The sequence below is a fragment of the Triticum urartu genome, chromosome 3A (assembly GCF_056163025.1).
Source record: "Triticum urartu cultivar PI428250 chromosome 3A, HENAU_Tu73, whole genome shotgun sequence".
Taxonomy (NCBI): domain Eukaryota; kingdom Viridiplantae; phylum Streptophyta; class Magnoliopsida; order Poales; family Poaceae; genus Triticum; species Triticum urartu.
In genome coordinates, this window is record NC_141875.1 from 56,471,831 (window position 1) to 56,491,032 (window position 19,202).

At 46.3% G+C, this 19,202-nt stretch overlaps 1 pseudogene; it reads right to left on the bottom strand.

Annotated features, from left to right (window-relative positions):
* Positions 1 to 17,953, bottom strand: part of LOC147978514 (uncharacterized) — an 86,772-nt pseudogene extending 68,819 nt beyond the window's left edge.
* Between the last annotated feature and the right edge of the window lie 1,249 nt (positions 17,954 to 19,202).

A 19,202-nucleotide genomic window follows, 5' to 3' on the forward strand; every position in this document is an offset into this window, starting at 1 on the left:
TTTGTAAATATGATTAGTTCATCGTTCCTAATTCAGCCTATTATGAAAGAAACATGTTTGCAATGACAATTAGAGATTATAGTTGCTTATGCCATGCTTAATTAGCTAGGAGCTTATAATGGTTTACCTTGCGTGCCAACATGCTATTAAAATGGTTGTGATGTGGTATGATAGGATGGTATCCTCTTTTGAATGATTCGAGTTCCTTGACCTGGCACATGTTCACGCATGTAGTTGAAACAAAATCAACATAGCCTCTACGATATTTATGTTCATGGTGCATTATATCCTACTCATGCTTGCATTCGGTGTTGATTAATTTTAATGCATGTTCATGACTATTGTTGCTCTCTCGCTGGTCGCTTCCCAGTCTTTTTCTAGCCTTCACTTGTACTAAGAGGGAATACTGCTTGTGCATCCAATTCCATAAACCCCAAAGTTATTCCATATGAGTCCACCATACCTACCTATATACGGTATCTACCTACCATTCCAAGTAAATTTGTATGTGCCAAACTCTAAACCTTCAAATAAACATTCTGTTTTGTATGCTCGAATAGCTCATGTATCAACTAGGGTTGTCCGTATCTTCCATGTTAGGCGGGTTATTCTCAAGAGGATTGGACTCCGCTCCTCACTCACGAGAAAATGGTTGGTCACCGGGATGCCCAGTCCCATGCTTTAAGCAAACCAAATCGAAATAATTGCAAACAAAACTCCCCCAGGGCTGTTGTTAGTTGGAGGCACTCGTTGTTTCGAGCAAGCCATGGATTGATCCTTGTTGGTGGTGGGGGAGTATAAACTTAACCATTCTTCTTGGGAACCGCCTATAATGCGTGTAGCATGGAAGATATCGCCATCTCTCGGTTGTTATGTTAACAATGAAAGTATACCGCTCAAAATATTATTCATATCTATTTCAAAACCAAGCTCTGGCACCTCTACAAATCCCTGCTTCCCTCTGTGAAGGGCCTATCTATTTACTTTTATGTTGAGTCATCATCCTCTTATTAAAAAGCACCAGTTAGAGAGCATCGCTGTCATTTGCATCTATTACTGTTAGTTTACATTGAGTATGACTTGACTGGATCTCTTTTACCATGAATTACAATGTCTAGTCAGTCCTTGATCTTTAAAGGTGCTCTGTATTTATGTTTTGCGGTCTCAGAAAGGGCTAGCGAGATACCATCTTGTTATATCATATCATGATTGTTTTGAGAAAGTGTTGTCATCCGAGATTTATTATTATTGTTCGCTAGTTGATTATGTCATTGATATGAGTAAACATGAGACCTAAGTGTTATTTTGAATATGGTTACTTCATAATCTTTGCTGAAAACCTGAATGATGGCTTTACATATTTACAACAACAAGAGCAAACAGAGTTTGTAAAAGTTTTTCTTTATCCCTTTCAGTTTATCAACTGAATTGCTTGAGGACAAGCAAAGGTTTAAGCTTGGGGGAGTTGATACGTCTCCGTCGTACTTTTCCAAACACTTTTGCCCTTGTTTTGGACTCTAACTTGCATGATTCGAATGGAACTAACCTAGACTGACGATGTTTTCAGCAGAATTGCCTTGGTGTTATTTTTGTGCAGAAATCAAAGTTCTCGGAATGACCTGAAAATCAACGGAGAATTATTTTGGAATATATAAAAAATACTAGAAAAAGAATCCACGTCAGGGAGGCCTCCACCTGTCCACGAGGGTGGGGGCGCGCCTGCCCCCCTTGGGCGCACCCCCTGCCTCGTGGGCCCCCTGATGCTCCACCAACCTCAACCCTGACTCCATATATTCACTTTCGGGGAGAAAAAAATCAGGGAGAAGGATTCATCGCGTTTTACGATACGGAGCCGCCGCCAAGCCCTAAACTCTCTCGGGGGGTTGATCTGGAGTCCGTTCGGGGCTCCGGAGAGGGAAATCCGTCGCCATAGTCATCATCAACCTTCCTCCTTCACCAATGTCATGATGCTCACCACCGTGCATGAGTAATTCCATCGTAGGCTTGCTGGACGGTGATGGGTTGGATGAGATTTATCATGTAATCGAGTTAGTTTTGTTAGGGTTTGATCCCTAGTATCCACTATGTTCAGAGATTGATGTTGCTATGACTTTGCTATGCTTAATGCTTGTCACTAGGGCCCGAGTGCCATGATTTCAGATCTGAACCTATTATGTTTTAATCAATATATGAGAGTTCTTGATCCTATCTTGCAAGTCTATAGTCACCTACTATGTGTTATGATCCGGCAACCCCGAAGTGACAATAATCGCGACCACTCCCGGTGATGACCGTAGTTTGAGGAATTCATGTATTCACTATGTGTTAATGCTTTGGTCCAGTGCCCTATTAAAAGGAGGCCTTAATATCCCTTAGTTTCCAATAGGACAAAAGATGTCATGCAAGTTCTTTTCCATAAGCACGTATGACTATATTCGGAATACATGCCTACATTACATTGATGAACTGGAGCTAGTTCTGTGTCACCCTAGGTTATGACTATTACATGATCCATCACATCCGGCATAATTCTCCATCACCGATCCATTGCCTACGAGCTTTTCCTATATTGTTCTTCGCTTATTTACTTTTCTGTTGCTATTGTTATCATCACTATAAAACACCAAAAATATTATTTTTGCTGCCGTTACCTTTTACCACCATCACCACTACTATCATATTACTTTGCTACTGAATACCTTGCTGCAGATATTAAGTTTCCAGGTGTGGTTGAATTGACAACTCAGCTGCTAATACTTGAGAATATTCTTTGGCTCCCCTTGTGTCAAATCAATAAATTTGGGTTGAATACTCTAGCCTTGAAAACAGTTGTGATCCCCTATACTTGTGGGTTATCACCTATGCATGCATAAAAGGCAATAATCATGCAATGAAAATTATATCCTACTTGTGGTGCATTATTCGGTGTTAATTATGCTTAATTCTTGCTTATGAGATTATTCGTTTCTTGGTTGGTCGCTTGCCAATCTTTTGCTAGCCTTCATTTTGCACTAAGTATGATCTCTACTTGTGCATCCAAAATCCTTTAAACTAGTTTTGCCACATGAGTCCGCTATATCTACCTATATGCAGTATTCTTTTGCCGTTCTAAGCAAATTTTCATGTGCCATCTCTAATTTTCAAAATAAACTTCTCTTTTGTGTGTTTGTTTCGCTCACGGAGTGGTGAGGAGTGGCTAATATTTTCCATGCTAGATGTGTTATTCTCAAGATGAGTGTTTATTCACTTGTCATTGCACGAGAGTAAGGCAAAGGTATTAGGGATGCCTAGTCCCGAAATGCAAAAAAAAGAAATGAATTTACTTTATGTTGTCAAATAATAAATTCCTTGGAAAGTGTTGGTATGGAGGGCACCCATGGATACGGTTAGCCATGGAAAGTGAAAGTTATGGTGGAAAAAGGAATAAACTTTATTTTCTGTTTGGGAACCGCCTATGATATATCTATGCATGGAAAGTATTGGGAACTCTAAGTCGTTTTCGTTGGTGGGATGGATACACCTCCCAAAATGTTTTATCTCAAATTTTTCGCTTTGAGCTCTGGCACCTCTACAAATCCCTACTTCCCTTTGCGAAGGGACTTTCTTTTACTTTATGCAATTTTTATTTTGAAATTAGAGTCTCCATCTTCTCTCATAAAAGCACCAACTAGGAGGCAATATGATCGTGCTCAAGTATTGGGTGTAGTTAATATTCGAGTGTGTTTCATGAATGGATCAATGTTTGAGCATGATGGGCTAGGGATAACTTATTTTAGCATTGATATTTTGAAAGACATGGTTGCTTGTTGATATGCTTGAGTATCTAAATTATTATGTCGAAAATAGACTATTGCTTTGAATCAGATAAAAGTCCAAATGTCCATGCTATAAAGAAAAGAATATGATTTTGACTTGATGAACAACACTCCACATCAAAAATTCTGTTTTTATCACTTACCTACTCGAGGACGAGTAGGAGTTAAGCTTGGGGATGCTGATACGTCTCCAACGTATCTATAAATTTTGATTGTTCCATGATGTTTTATTATCAATATTGGATGTTTTATAATCATTTTATAGTCATTTTATATCATTTTTTGGTACTAACCTATTGACATATTGCCAAGTGCCTGTTGCTATTTTTTCCATGTTTTTTACATCGCAGAAAATCAATATCAAATGGAGTCCAAATTCCATGAAACTTTACGGAGATTTTTATGGGCCAGAAGGAAGGCAATGGGCCCTGGTTGCACCTGGGGGTGCCCCGAGGGGGGCACAACCCACCAGGGCGTGCCTCCTGGCGCGCCCTGGTGGGTTGTGCCCACCTCGGGTGCCCCCGGACTGCCTCTTTGCACTATAAATACCCCAAAAATACTAGAACCCTAGGGGAGTCGATGAAATATTCATCCAGCCGCCCAGAGTCCAGAATCACCAGATCCAATCTAAACACCATCTCGTATGGGGTTCACCACCTCCATTGGTGCCTCTCCGATGATGCGTGAGTAGTTCTTTGTAGACCTTCGAGTGCGTAGTTAGTAGCTAGATGGCTTCATCTCTCTCTCTTGATTCTCAATACAATGGTCTCTTGGAGATCCATATGAAGTAACTCTTTTGCGGCGTGTTTGTTGGAATCGGTGAACTTTGAGTTTATGATCAGATCTATGTTTTTATATCCATGAAAGTATTTGAGTTTCTTTGATCTCTTTTATGCATGACCTCTTATAGCCTCGTATTTCTTCTCCGATATTTGGGTTTTGTTTGGCCAACTTGATATATTTATCTTGCAATGGGAAGAGGTGCCCGGTTGTAGGTTGATCTTACGGTGCTTGATCCCAGTGACAAAAAGGGAACCTACACGTATGTATCGTTGCTACTAAGGATAAAAGGACGAGATCTATATCTACCGCCATATAGATAAATGGATCTTGTCTACATCATGTCATCGTTCTTATTGCATTACTCCGTTTTCCATGAACTTAATACACTAGATGCATGCTGGATAGCGTTCGATGTGTGGAGTAATAGTAGTAGATGCAGGCGGGAGTCGGTCTACTAATCTTGGACGTGATGCCTATGTAATGATCATTGCCTGGATATCGTCATAATTGTTTGAGGTTCTATCAACTGCCCAACAGTAATTTGTTTACCCACTGTTTGCCATTTTTCTCGAGAGAAGCCACTAGTGAAACCTACGGCCCCCGGGTCTTCTTTCTCATATATTTGCGTTGCGATATACTTTTCCTTTGCATTTTTATTCAGATCTATTAAACCAGAAATCCAAAAATACCTTGTTGTAATTTATTTTATTTGTCACTCGCTCTATCAATATTTACAACTTTATCTCCCGTCATACGCCATTTCTGGCGCCATACCCCGAAAGGGATTGACAACCCCTTTAACACGTCGGGTTGTGATGTGTTGTTATTTGTGTGCAGGGGTTGTTTACGTTGTGTTGCTTGGTTCTCCTACTGGTTCGATAACCTTGGTTTCATAACTAAGGGAAATACCTACCGTCGCTATGCTACATCATCCCTCCCTCTCGAGGGAAATACCAACATAGTTCCAGCTACCATCATCATGTCAGTTTCCAGCACCGAGCCAATTGAAGCAGCCACCTCACAAACACCAAAGAAGTGCTTAAAACATCCAGGCACTTTTCCCAACTTCACCCACACAGTATGCAACTTTCCTATGGCTTGAGTGTCATATGTCCAGTTGTCTACATTGATGACAACTTTTGTCCCTAGGAGATTGAAATTCCCAAATTTGTGAAGTTCTATCAGTCTGCTCTTATTTGGAAATCTCATAAGATAAGCTCTGTCTCCATGCTTATTGCATCTCCATTGCCAATCCCATTTGAACATATAGTTGAAGCCCTACAAAGACTGAGTTTCATTGATTTCTCGAGAAGCAATACTGACAATTGCCATTGGATTGATTTGTTCACTGCTCACCACTTCCTTAGAATTCTGGATCAGCAACACTCCCAAACCCCTAGCTGCATATCCTACAAACTTGGGCACTGGTTTCATTTGTTTCAGCTAGTTGCAATCCTCTATAATGTGAGAATTTTCCCATATATAATGCATTTGGGCAGTTTGCATTCCCTAGTCAAATGTCTAAAATCTTTGCATTTATTGCACATCACCCTAAGGTTAGTGATGTCTGCTAGAGTATGTCGGTATTTCCCCAAAGAGGAAGGGATGATGCAGTACAGTGACGGTAGGTATTTCCCTTAGTGATGAGACCAAGGTTATTGAACCAGTAGGAGAACCACGCAACAATACGTGAACGGCACCTACACACAAATAACAAATACTCGCAACCTGACGTGTTAAAGGAGTTGTCAATCCCTTTCGGGCAACGGCGCCAGAAATTGGCTAGTGGACGGGATAAAATTTGCAGAAGATTGATAGATCAAACGCCAAATAAAATAAATTGCAGCAAGGTATTTTTGTATTTTTAGTTTAATAGATCTAAAAATAAAAGCAAATAAAATAGATCGCAAAGGAAAATATATTAAAGAAGAGACCCCGGGGCCGTAGATTTCACTAGTGGCTTCTCTCGAGAAAAATAGCAAACGGTGGGTGAACAAATTATTGTTGGGCAATTGATAGAACTTCAAATAATCATGACGATATCCAGGCAATGATCATTATATAGGCATCACGACCTAGATTAGTAAACCGACTCCTGCCCGCATCTACTACTATTACTCCACACATCGACCGCTATCCAGCATACATCTAGTGTATTAAGTTCATGGGGAAACAGAGTAATGCAATAAGAACGATGACATAATGTTGACAAGATCTATTTATGTAGAAATAGACCCCATCTTGTTATCCTTAATGGCAACGATACATATGTGTCGGTTCCCTTTCTGTCACTGGGATCAAGCACCGTAAGATCTAACCCACCACAAAGCACCTCTTCCCATTGCAAGATAAATAAATCAAGTTGGCCAAAAAAACCAAATATCGGATAAGAAATACGAGGCTATAAGCAGTCATGCATATAAGAGATCAAAGAAGAATCAAATAACTTTCATGGATAAAAAGATAGATATTATCATAAACTCAAAGTTCATCGGATCCCAACAAACACATCGCAAAAAGAGTTACATCATATGGATCTCCAACAGACCATTGTATTGAGAATCAAATGAGAGAGAGGAAGCCATCTAGCTACTAACTACGGACCCATAGGTCTACAAAGAACTACTCACGCATCAGCGGAGAGGCACCAATGGACATGATGAACCCCTCTGTGATGGTGTCTAGATTGGATCTGGTGGTTCTGGAACTTGCGGTGGCTGGAATTGATTTTCGTCGACTCCCCTGGGGTTTCTGGAATGTTGGGGTATTTATAGAGTAAAGAGGCGGTCCGGGAGACACCCGAGGTGGGCACAACCCACCAGGGTGCGTCTGGGCCTCCAGGCGCGCTCTGGTGGGTTGTGCTCCCCTCGGAGCAGCCCCTAGGTGCTTCTTCGGCCCACTGGATGTCTTCTAGTCCAAAAAAATCCACAAAAAGTTTCACTGCATTTGGACTCTGTTTGGTATTTATTTCCTGCGATGTAAAAAACATGCAAAAAAAAACAGAAACTCGCACTTGGCACTATGTCAATAGGTTAGTACAAAAATGACTATAAAATGATTATAAAACATCCAATAATGATAATATAACAGCATGGAACAATCAAAAATTATAGATACATTGGAGACATATCAGTTAGCTCCACTTTTGTTCTAGTTAGTCCCTTCTCTCTGTGCAAACATAGCACCCCCCCCCTCGCGCTCAATTCCTCTGATTCTGCCTAAATCCTGCTCCAGTATCAATCGCTCTCTCCTTATTGTTGTCTCTATTGTACATGTGGCTTCCCTTCCCATTTTCACCTTCAGGTTCTTTCAATCCTTCTGTTTGATTTCCGTTTCCTGCAGTAGCACCTGCCCCCTGCTATGTCATCTGAGCAAGGAGCGCACCAAACCACTGTTGTTGCTGGAGCAACTCAAGATAGGGGTTGAAAGAGTGGAAAGTATCTTTAACTTTTCCTTCATGCCCTATTCGATCAACCTCTTGTTTATTTCCCTCATTCTCTTTGTCTTCATCAGTAACTTTTGTCCCTAATCTCGACCCCTCTCCTCCATCTCCCTGGTAGTTGAAGTTACCAGGAGTGAATCTGGATCCAAAGCCCTCCAAACTTCTGCTTTGTTGTTGAAAATTCCCTCTGTATTTGTCTACTTCTTCTTTCTTTCTCTATTGAAAGTTCTCTCTTCCCCCACGGTTGGATCTCCCTCCACCCCGATTTCCTGCAAAACCCATGTTCATCTCTTCCTCTCCTTCTGTTTCTGGTGGCGGTGGGGGGAGGGGAAAACCTAAATCCTCGAGGGGATCGCACTCTCGTCCCAACAGGAGGATAGGCTCGTAATTTATACTGGCAAAGCTTTTAGAAAGCATATTCGCCAAAGGCCTTTCGCTCCCTTTCCAATTTTTCCCCCCTTTTCCCCTCTTATCGAAATCTTCCCTTGGATCAGGGTTACTTTTTTCCATATTGCCCAAACCATTCTCAATCTCCAATTCATCAATATATGTCGCCTCATTAGACTAGAAATCAGGAATTTGAGCATACTGTTTCTGGCTCATCATATTGATGATTTCCCTACCAAGCATAACTTGGCTCCGGGTGATCCCAATCTCCCCCCCCCCTCTAGAAGGAATAGAGTCAGAACGAACTCTACTTTCAATTTTTTCCCATCATTTGGAAGCTAATCGTCGTTGTTTTCTATTTTTAATTTTTCCCAATCCCCCCTGAGGGAGTCCTGGATTAAGGGGTCCTCGGGCGTTCGGCCTGCGTGACATGGGCCGGACTATTGGGCCATGAAGATACAAGATAGAAGACTTTCTCCCGTATCCGGATAGGACTCTCCTTTGCGTGGAAGGCAAGCTAGGCGGACGGATGTACTATTTCCTTTCTATGGAACTGACTTTGTACAACCCTAGTCCCCTCCGGTGTCTATATAAACCGGAGGATTTAGTCCGTAGAGGCAATCATAATCATATAGGCTAGACTTCTAGGGTTTTAGCCATTACGATCTCATGGTAGATCAACTCTTGTAACCCCTATACTCATTAATATAATCAAGCAGGACGTAGGGTATTACCTCCATCAAGAGGGCCTGAACCTGTGTAAAACTTCGTGTCCCCTGTCTCCTATTGCCATCAACCTCAGATGCACAGTTCGGGACCCCCTACCCAACATCCGCCGGTTTTGACACCGACATTGGTGCTTTCATTGAGAGTTCCATTGTGTCGCTGTCAGAAGGTTCGATGGCTTCATCCATCATCTGCAATGATGCTGTCCTAGGGGAGGTTTTTCTCCCCGGCCAGATTTTCGTATTCGGCGGCTTCGCACTGCGGGCCAACTCGCTTGGCCATCTGGAGCAGATCGACAGCTACGCCCCAGGTCACCAGATTAGTTTCGGAAACCTGGATTATGTCACTGATATCCGAGGAGACTTGATCTTCCAAGGATTCATGACCCCAACCTCCGCTCTGGCCTTAGAGACGGAGCGCCTCGCCAGTACCGAAGACGGGATTTCTAAACCCGCCGGACTATCTGTGGGCACTAGGCCCAGTACGGGAGAGCCGGAGGAAGCAGCGTCACCGATGTCCGCCACCAAGCCGGACTCTTCCCCGGACGCCGGCTCCGAACTCTCGGAGTCAGCATCGTGTGAGCTTGGCCAAGGAATTCCTTTCCTGCCATACTCCACGAATTCTATTCTCCCTCAACAAACCTCGCCTTTAGGCGAGGCTCTGGACTTGATGCGATCCCTCGTGATTACGGAGGAGCAACGTCCGAACTACGCCCAGCCCAGACTAGGGGCTGAGAGCGGGGAATTTTATGTCCCACCCACCACCCACTTCATCGCCACAATAGAGGACTTAACTGACATGCTCAATTACGACTCTGAAGACATCAACGGTATGGACGACGATGCCGGAGAGGAGCAAGCCGAAAACCTGCCGTTTATCGTACGCTGGACGGCCACCTCTTTGTATGACGTGTATATGGTGGACGCACCCAAGGAGGGTGACAGCGATAAAGAGAAAAATCCAGTAGAGGATAAACCTCTCGAGATACAACAAAAGCGCCCACGACGCCACTCTAAATCATGCCGCAGCAAAGACAGCAATACCGGCATGAGAGACAACAACACTCCGGATGATGCCGAAGACCAAGAAAATCCCGTCGAGCAATACTCTGAACAAGACGGTCGGGAGGATGGGCGAGTTAGCCCTGATGAATAGGCTGCAAATGAAGACTCGGAGGACAGTAATTATCTTCCACCCTCCAAGGATGAGGTGAGCCTCGGCGACAAAGACTTTCTCGTGCCTGAGGAACCTATCGAGCAGGAACGCTTTAAGCAACGACTAATAGCCACTGCAAGGAGCCTGGAAAAGAAGTAGTGGCAGCTTCAAGCTGATCAAGATCTGCTCAATGATAGATGGACTGATGTCCTGGCAGTAGAAGAATATGGCCTTGAGCGCCCAACCAAAAGTTACCCGAAGCGTAAACTGCTACCTCAATTCGATGACGACGCACCTGAGCCCGTACCATCAGCATGTAATGTGACTGGTCGACCACCACGCGGCCGGGACAAAACGGCAACTCAAGCCGAACACCGGCCCATCCTACCTCATCGTAAAGGGAGAGACAAAACTGCTCAGGGATACACATATGACCTGCGGCAGGACCTGAAGAATAAAGCTAGACCGACAAGATCGATCTATGAATCGCGGGGGGCGTGCCCCGACGCGCGACGACTTCTATCAAGCCGAACATGGCAAGCACAATTACGTCCGAGCCGAAAATCGCAGACGGACTCCATCCGAACTACGTCACGATCTGGCCCGATATAGAGACGCCGCACACCCCCTCTGCTTCATTGATGAAGTAATGGAACATGAATTCCCAGAAGGGTTCAAACCCGTTAATATCGAATCATATGATGGAACCACAGATCCCGCGGTATGGATTGAAGACTTTATTCTCCATATTCATATGGCCCGCGGCGATGATCTTCATGCCATCAAATACCTCCCCCTAAAACTCAAGGGGCCAGCCCGACACTGGCTGAACAGCCTACCTGAAAACTCCATTGGCAACTGGGAGGACTTGGAAGAAGCCTTCCTTGATAACTTCCAAGGTACATATGTTCGACCTCCGGATGCCGACGACTTAAGTCACATAATTCAACAGCCCGGAGAGTCAGCCAAGAAATTCTGGACTAGGTTCTTAACCAAAAAGAACCAGATCATCGACTGTCTGAATGACGAAGCCCTAGCGGCCTTTAAACATAGCATCCAGGACGAATGGCTCGCCCGACACCTCGGCCAAGAAAAGCCGAAGTCCATGGCAGCCCTCACAGCGCTTATGACCCGCTTTTGCGCGCGCGAAGATAGCTGGCTAGCCCATAACAATAACAATGCAAGCGAACATGGCACTTCGGAAGCCAGAAATAGCAATGTCAAGCCCCGACGCAACAGGCACAAGCATCGAAACAATGGTGACAATATCGAAGACACGGCGGTCAACGCCGGATTCAATGGCTCCAAGTCCGGTCAATGGAAGAAGCCCTATAAAAGAAATAACCAGGGCCCTTCCAGCCTGGACCGCATACTCGATCGTCCATGTCAGATCCATGGGACCCCCGATAAACCAGCCAACCATACTGACCGGAGCTGTTGGGTTTTCAAACAAGCCGGCAAGTTAAAAGCCAAAGACAAAGAGAAGGGGTCAAAAAGCGAAAATGACGACGAGGAGCCCCATCCACCGAACGCAAGGGGGACAGAAGAAGTTTCCCCCTCAAATTAAAACGGTGAACATGATATACGCTACCCATATCCCCAAGAGGGAGCACAAGCGCGCGCTCAGGGACGACTATGCGATAGAGCCAGTCGCCCCAAAATTCAACCCATGGTCGTCATGCCCGATCACCTTCGATCGCAGGGACCACCCGACCAGTATCCATCATGGTGGTTCAGCGGCACTGGTCCTCGACCCAATAATTGATGGATTCCACCTCACACGAGTCCTCATGGACGGTGGCAGTAGCCTCAACCTGCTCTATCAGGATACAGTGCGCAAAATGGGCATCGATCCATGAAGGATCAAGCCCACCAAAACTACCTTTAAAGGAGTTATACCTGGTGCAGAGGCCCGCTGCTCAGGCTCAATCACATTGGAGGTCGTCTTCAGATCTCCGGACAACTTCCGAAGCGAAGAGTTAATATTCGATATCGTCCCCTTCCACAGTGGCTATCACGCACTGCTCGGACGAACCGTGTTTGCCCGATTCAATGCGGTGCCGCACTATGCTTATCTCAAGCTCAAGATGCCCGGACCACGCGGTGTCATAACAGTCAATGGAAACACGGAGCGCTCCCTCCGTACCGAGGAGCACACTGCTGCCCTGGCAGCAGAGGTACAGAGCGGCCTTCACAAGTAGAACCTTAATTCGGCGGCCATACTCCTGGACACTGTGAAACGAGTCCGGACTACTCTGCGGCAAGACAGTCCGGATTGTTAGGAGCTCGATTAGCAATTTGACCTCTGTCTCAGTCCTGACCAAGTGGCGGCATACGTACCGCGCGTACATAACTACGCACTAAAAATACCATGGGCGGAGACGGAGGCACAACCAGACTGTGGTCCACAATAGGGCTTCACCTTCCTTGGACACACATACTTTTACTTTTCTTTTTATCCTTTTTAGGTTTCTTTTCCGCAGGCCCCTCTCGACGACCTCATAATCAGTCCTTTCGAAGGACGGATATACCAAGGTGGCAAGTAGCACAGACGTGTGGGGGAATCTCTAGATGTTCTTCTCAACGACCAATCTACCTGCTTTCAGGACCCGTACGCAGCTCCTCCTTGGTTTTGGCAGGTTAAATAGCCATTGTTGCTTATCGCACTATTTGTACAAAATACGCTTTGACGTATTAATCCAACTATAATGGAAACAGTTTGCGGCCCAACTTTCGCGGCACTAGCTTGCTACTTCATTTTTTCTTGATAATCTTTTCAATTGCACTCAGACACTTTGGTGCGCCTTAAAATGCCAAGGCTTCATTGCGCCCCATATTACGGCAATAAAGTCCGAACACTTTTTACAGTACGGTTCGGCACCCCAAATTTCAGCATTATATGCACTGGCTCCGAATCATGTCTTTGGTCAATAGTTGGGTTGCCCGGCTCCTGTGCTTACTACCTTACGTTCTGCTCTATCGGCTAGGGTAGTAAAGGGAGAACTACTGTGATTGTGTCTTGGTTTATCCGGATGAGCACCTCAGTAGAGAAAGCCGAAAACTGACTGTCATGATGCGACGTGAGCCGGCCAGCTGTTCGGAGGTTAGAAATCTTTTGCGATTTTTTCCGCATTATGCGACGAATCGGTCTTTACCCGATCAGGTGTTTACAGCACCCTAGTTTGGAATCACGAATACTAGGGGCTGCGCCTAAAATTCTATTGTCAAACTCCTATGGCTAAGTGAGGGTGATAAAGCCACATAGTCCGATTGACTAGTTCGTTGCGCTAAACACCTCCTTCAAGGACCAAACTTTTGGATAAAGAGTGTTTTAGATTTATCTTGAACACCCCCGTACTACCTACGTGGGGGCTAAAGCTGACGACTGGCCAACCCTCAGACTTAATAAAATGGCCGCACAGGAGGTAAAATTTTAAATAATAAACAGCAAGCATTATATTACACATCAGTCTTGTTTTCATCATAAAGGGCGGGATAACATAAAGGTACTCATTCAAAGATAATGTCTTTTGAGCACTAGCCCTCTACAATGCGGGATCCCTTGAGGACATCATCAAAATAGTGCTCCGGCGTGTGGTGCTCCTTGCCAGCAGGCGGTCCCTCGGTTGTGAGTTTGACAGCGTCCATCTTCGCCCACTGTATTTTGACACGGGCGAAGGCCATCCGCGCACCCTCGATGCAGACTGGCCGCTTGATGGCGTCCAAACGGGGCAGGCATTGACCAGCCGCTTCACGAGCCCGAAGTAGCTATTGGGTATGACTTTGGCAGGCCATAGCCGGATTATCAAATCCTTCATGGCTAGTTCGGCCACCCTATGCAGTTCGACCAGGTGTTTTAGCTGATCGCTAAAGGGCACCGGATGTTCTGGCGCAAGGTATTGCGACCAGAACAGCTTCTCCGTCGAGCTTCCCTCTTCGGCTCGAAAGAACTCCGCAGCGTCGGCAACACTATGCGGCAGATCCGCAAGCGCCCCTGGAGAACTCCAAATCCGGGTCAGTAAGAGGAACCTTTTCTTCACATACTTGCTCTGCATAATAAAGGCCTTACCAGCCGTGATTTTTTTGGCCTCTTGGATCTCCTGGAGGGCGCCTTGGGCTTCAGCCCATGCATCTTGTGCACTTTGGCGGGCCTTGGCAAGTTCAGAATCTTGATCCGCAACGTGGCGCTCCAAGGACTCGCATTTCTGCACAGCATCCTGGAGCTCCTGCTGGACCTCGCCAACCCTGGCCTCGTGTTTCTCACGAGCGGCTTGTTCCTTCGCTGCTCTCTCCTCGGCCTCGGCCAGCGCTTTCTTGAGGGCCTCCACCTCGGTCTTCGCCCCTAATAATAAATATCATGACACTAGGGTTAGTACAAATCATCCATCCTTTCCGGATATACACAAGGACATTGCATACCTTGTTTATCTTCTAGCTGCTTTTTTACACGGTCGAGTTCTCCCTCAGCCCGCTCCAGACTCTGCTTTAGTCCGGAGACCTCAGCAGCATGAGAGGTTGCAGCCAGCAACGACACCTGCTTATTCACACACAACATATGGCTACATCTTAAGCACTGCGTTGATTTTCCCTTGAAGAGGAAAGGGTGATGCAGCAAAGTAGCGTAAGTATTTCTCTCAGTTTTTGAGAACCAAGGTATCAATCTAGTAGGAGGCCACACGCAAGTCCCTCGCACCTACACAAACAAATAAGAACCTCGCAACCAACGCGGTAAAGGGGTTCTCAATCCCTTCACGGTCACTTACGAGAGTGAGATCTGATAGAGATGATAAAATAATATTTTTGGTATTTTTATGATAAAGATTAAAAGTAAAGATTGCAAAATAAAAGGTAATAGAAATAGCTTGTTGACAGAAGATTAATATGATGGAGAATAGACCCGGGGGCCATAGGTTTCACTAGTGGCTTCTCTCAAGATAGCATAAGTATTACGGTGGGTGAACAAATTACTGTCGAGCAATTGATAGAAAAGCGAATAATTATGAGAATATCTAGGCATGATCATGTATATAGGCATCACATCCGTGACAACTAGACCGACTCCTGCCTGCATCTACTACTATTACTCCACACATCGACCGCTATCCAGCATGCATCTAGAGTATTAAGTTCATAAGAACAGAGTAACGCATTAGGTAAGATGACATGATGTAGAGGGATAAACTCAAGCAATATGATATAAACCCCATCTTTTTATCCTCGATGGCAACAATACAATACGTGTCGTTTCCCTTTCTGTCGCTGGGATTGAGCACCGCAAGATTGAACCCAAAGCTAAGAACTTCTCCCATTGCAAGAAAGATCAATCTACTAGGCCAAACCAAACTGATAATTCGAAGAGACTTGCAAAGATAACCAATCATACATAAAAGATTTCAGAGAAGAATCAAATATTGTTCATAGATAGACTTGATCATAAACCCACAATTCATCGGATCTTGACAAACACACTGCAAAAAGAGTTACATCGAATAGATCTCCAAGAAGATCGAGGAGAACTTTGTATTGAGATTCAAAGAGAGAGAGAAGAAGCCATCTAGCTAATAACTATGGACCCGAAGGTCTGAAGTAAACTACTCACACATCATCGGAGGGGCCATATAGTTGATGTAGAGGCCCTCCATGATCGATGCCCCCTCCGGCGGAGCTCCGGAAAAGGCCCCAAGATGGGATCTCTTGGGTACAGAAGGTTGTGGCGGTGGAAATAAGGTTTCGTGGTGCTCCCGGATGTTTTCAGGGTATATGAGTATATATAGGAGGAAAAGGTACGTCGGTTGAGCCACGAGGGGCCCACGAGGGGGAGGGCGCCCCCAGTGGGGGTAGGCGCGCCCCCTGCCTCGTGGACTCCTCGTTCATTTCTTGACGTCCACTCCAAGTCCTCTGGATCACATTTGTTCCAAAAATCACGTTCCCGAAAGTTTCATTCCGTTTGATATTCCTTTTCTACGAAACACTAAAATAGGCAAAAAAAACAGCAATTTGTACTGGGCCTTGGGTTAATAGGTTAGTCCCAAAAATAATATAAAAGTGTAAAATAAAGCCCATTAACATCCAAAACAGATAATATAATAGCATGGAACAATCAAAAATTATAGATACGTTGGAGACGTATCACATATTTAGTTAGTCTCCTGCGAAAATTACTTCATCCTCTGTCCGGCTCTTCTTTCTGAACATCGGACAGAGTCTCAGGGGCTACTGTCTATACTATGACATTCCTTATATATAATTGCATCGCTTACCTCAAATCCTGTTAGAAGGCTTGTGCAGGCTTCGGTCAATCCGCTCTTGACGGACTGAAACCTCTCAACCACCATACCCATAAGGGTACGGTGTTCCTCAACAATGGAAGCACTTCGCAGCGCTTCCAATAGAGTATCTGGTGCCTCTGGATGGACAGAGGTCACCGGTGGAATTGGCGCACCTCCTTCCTTTGAAGGAGGCTGTCTGCCGGATTCCGGAGCCGTATAGGTCTCCGGTATCGTGTTCGGCTGGGGGCCGAATTGGAGATGGCCCCCATCGCCAGTATCCATGGGGATCTGCTCCCCCATGTGTCCGGCGGCCGAGGTATTGTCCTCTAGCACCCCCGTAATGGCCGCCTGTGCCTCCCCCTGAGCCGGGAGTGTCCTTCAGGACAACACTTCAGCGTCTTCCACAGTCTTGGGAGAGGAGGCCGCCAGAAGAGACCCGTTGTCCATCACCTTCGGATCCAGCGAGTTTCCCGAAGATGAGGATCGCTCGAGTTCGGAGCGAGCCGGACTGCAAGTGCATGATTCAACATGTTAAAGCTATAAAGTAAAGGAGCTGGATATTTGAGTGCGTCTTTGAGTACTTACGATTCAGCCAGGGGCTTATCCCTGGGGCGCCACTAGGAGCTGATGTCGATATCCCACACGGGGTTGTCCGCGGCGGAGGCCTTCCCCTTCTTGGACGCCTCTGCCTCCAGATGCGTGGAGGCCGCTCTTTTCTTCCCTCCCCTTGAGAGGGAGAATCGCTTTCCTCCTCTTCCTCGTCGTCGGTGGCGGGAGGGGAGTGGGTGTCGGCGTCTTCGGACGTCACGTCCGAAGTGCCCTTACGGTGGAGACCACCCCTGGTCCCCTTGGCCTTCTTCTCCGGCGCCTGATAGGGCATCGAAACCAGCATCTTCGTCAGAAGCGGGATTGCTGGTTCTTCGGGCAGCGGAGCCGGACACTGAATCCGGTCCGCCTTCTTTGTACAGCCCTGAAAAAACAAAATAGGGAAGTTTAGAAATCTTCCTTGAGTACGCAAGTAAAGGGTACACCTTGAAATACGGAACACTTACCGCACTAGCAGGATGGGCCAGGTCGCGCCCGCGGTCCTCGGTCGTCGTCGGCCACATCTCGTTGGCCTTGAAGAGCACCTTCCAGATGTCTTCGTGCGTAGTGTCGAAGAACTATTGCAAGGTCCGGTGCTTGGTCGGGTCGAACTCCCACAAGTGGCAAATCCGGCTTTGGCACGGCAGGATCCGGCGAGCGAGCATCACCTGAATCACATTGACAAGCTTAACGTCCTTGTCCACCATGCGCTTGATGCGCGTTTGGAGTGCTGTCAGCTCATCCGACGAAGACCAGTCCAGGCCCTTCTCTAGCCAGGAGGTGAGCCGCATCGGGGCGCCGGACTAGAATTCAGGAGCTGCGGCCTAGGTGGTATCGCGAGGCTCTGTGACATAGAGCCACAGCTGTTGCCACCCCCTTGACCGTCGCCACAAAGGTACCTTTGGGCCATGTGACATTGGGCAACTTGCTCACCATGGCGCCTTTGCACTCTGCATGTTGGCCATCCACCACCTTCAGCTTCACGTTGAAAACCTTCATCCACAGTCCGAAGTGGGGAGGGTTATGGAGGAAGGCCTCGCACACGACAATGAATGCTGAGATGTTGAGGAAGGAATTGGGGGCCAGATCATGAAATTCTAGCCCGTAGTAGAACATGAAACCGCGGACAAAGGGGTGGAGAGGAAATCCCAGCGCACAGGTGAAGTGGGGGATGAACACGGCCCTCTCATGGGGCACTGGGGTGGGGACGATCAGTCCCTTGGCCGGAAGCCAGTGGGCGGTTTCTTTGGCTAGATACCCGACCTCCCCGGAGCCTGGTGATGCCCTTCTCCTTGACAGAGGACACCATCCACTTGCCTTGTGCTCCAGATCCAGACATGACTGGAGTGCTGTTTGGAGGCGGGAAGGATGGGAGCTTGGGCGCTAGAGCTCGAGAACTGATGGGCAGAGAGAGAGAGAGAGAGAAAGGCGTGGGTGAAAGGGGGTGAGTCCTTATCCCTTTATAAAGGCAGCGAATATCAAGCGCCACCCCCCCCCACTAGCCTTAAAACTCGCATGTTTCCCAAGAGCCGCGTAGGCGGCACAGTTGGATTAACCACGCCTGCATTGATGAAAATCCCGTAATAAGGGGACACGATCTCTGCTTTGATAAGACGTGCCAATAAAACCGCATCTCAAAGCATGGAGCGGCAGGCCGAAGAATGGTTCAAAATAATGACCGGGTGGTGACGTGGCATCACGCTACGGAAAGTTGTCAGTAGATTGGACTCGTGAAATATTATGCTCTCTGCGGTTGTGTGTGGTGCTTGTTTTGTAGAGCTAGACATGTTCTTTGTGTTCGAAAGCTGTTTTGAAGTATTTGGAGGAGGAACCCGCCTTGCAATGCCAAAGACAATCTGCACGCCGGACACCTCGTCATTGAAGCCTAGTTCAGGGGCTACTAAGGGAGTCCTGGATTAAGGGGTCCTCGGGCGTCCGTCCTGTGTGACGTGGGCCGGACTATTGGGCCATGAAGATATAAGATAGAAGACTTTCTCCCATGTCCGGATAGGACTCTCCTTTGCGTGGAAGGACTGCTAG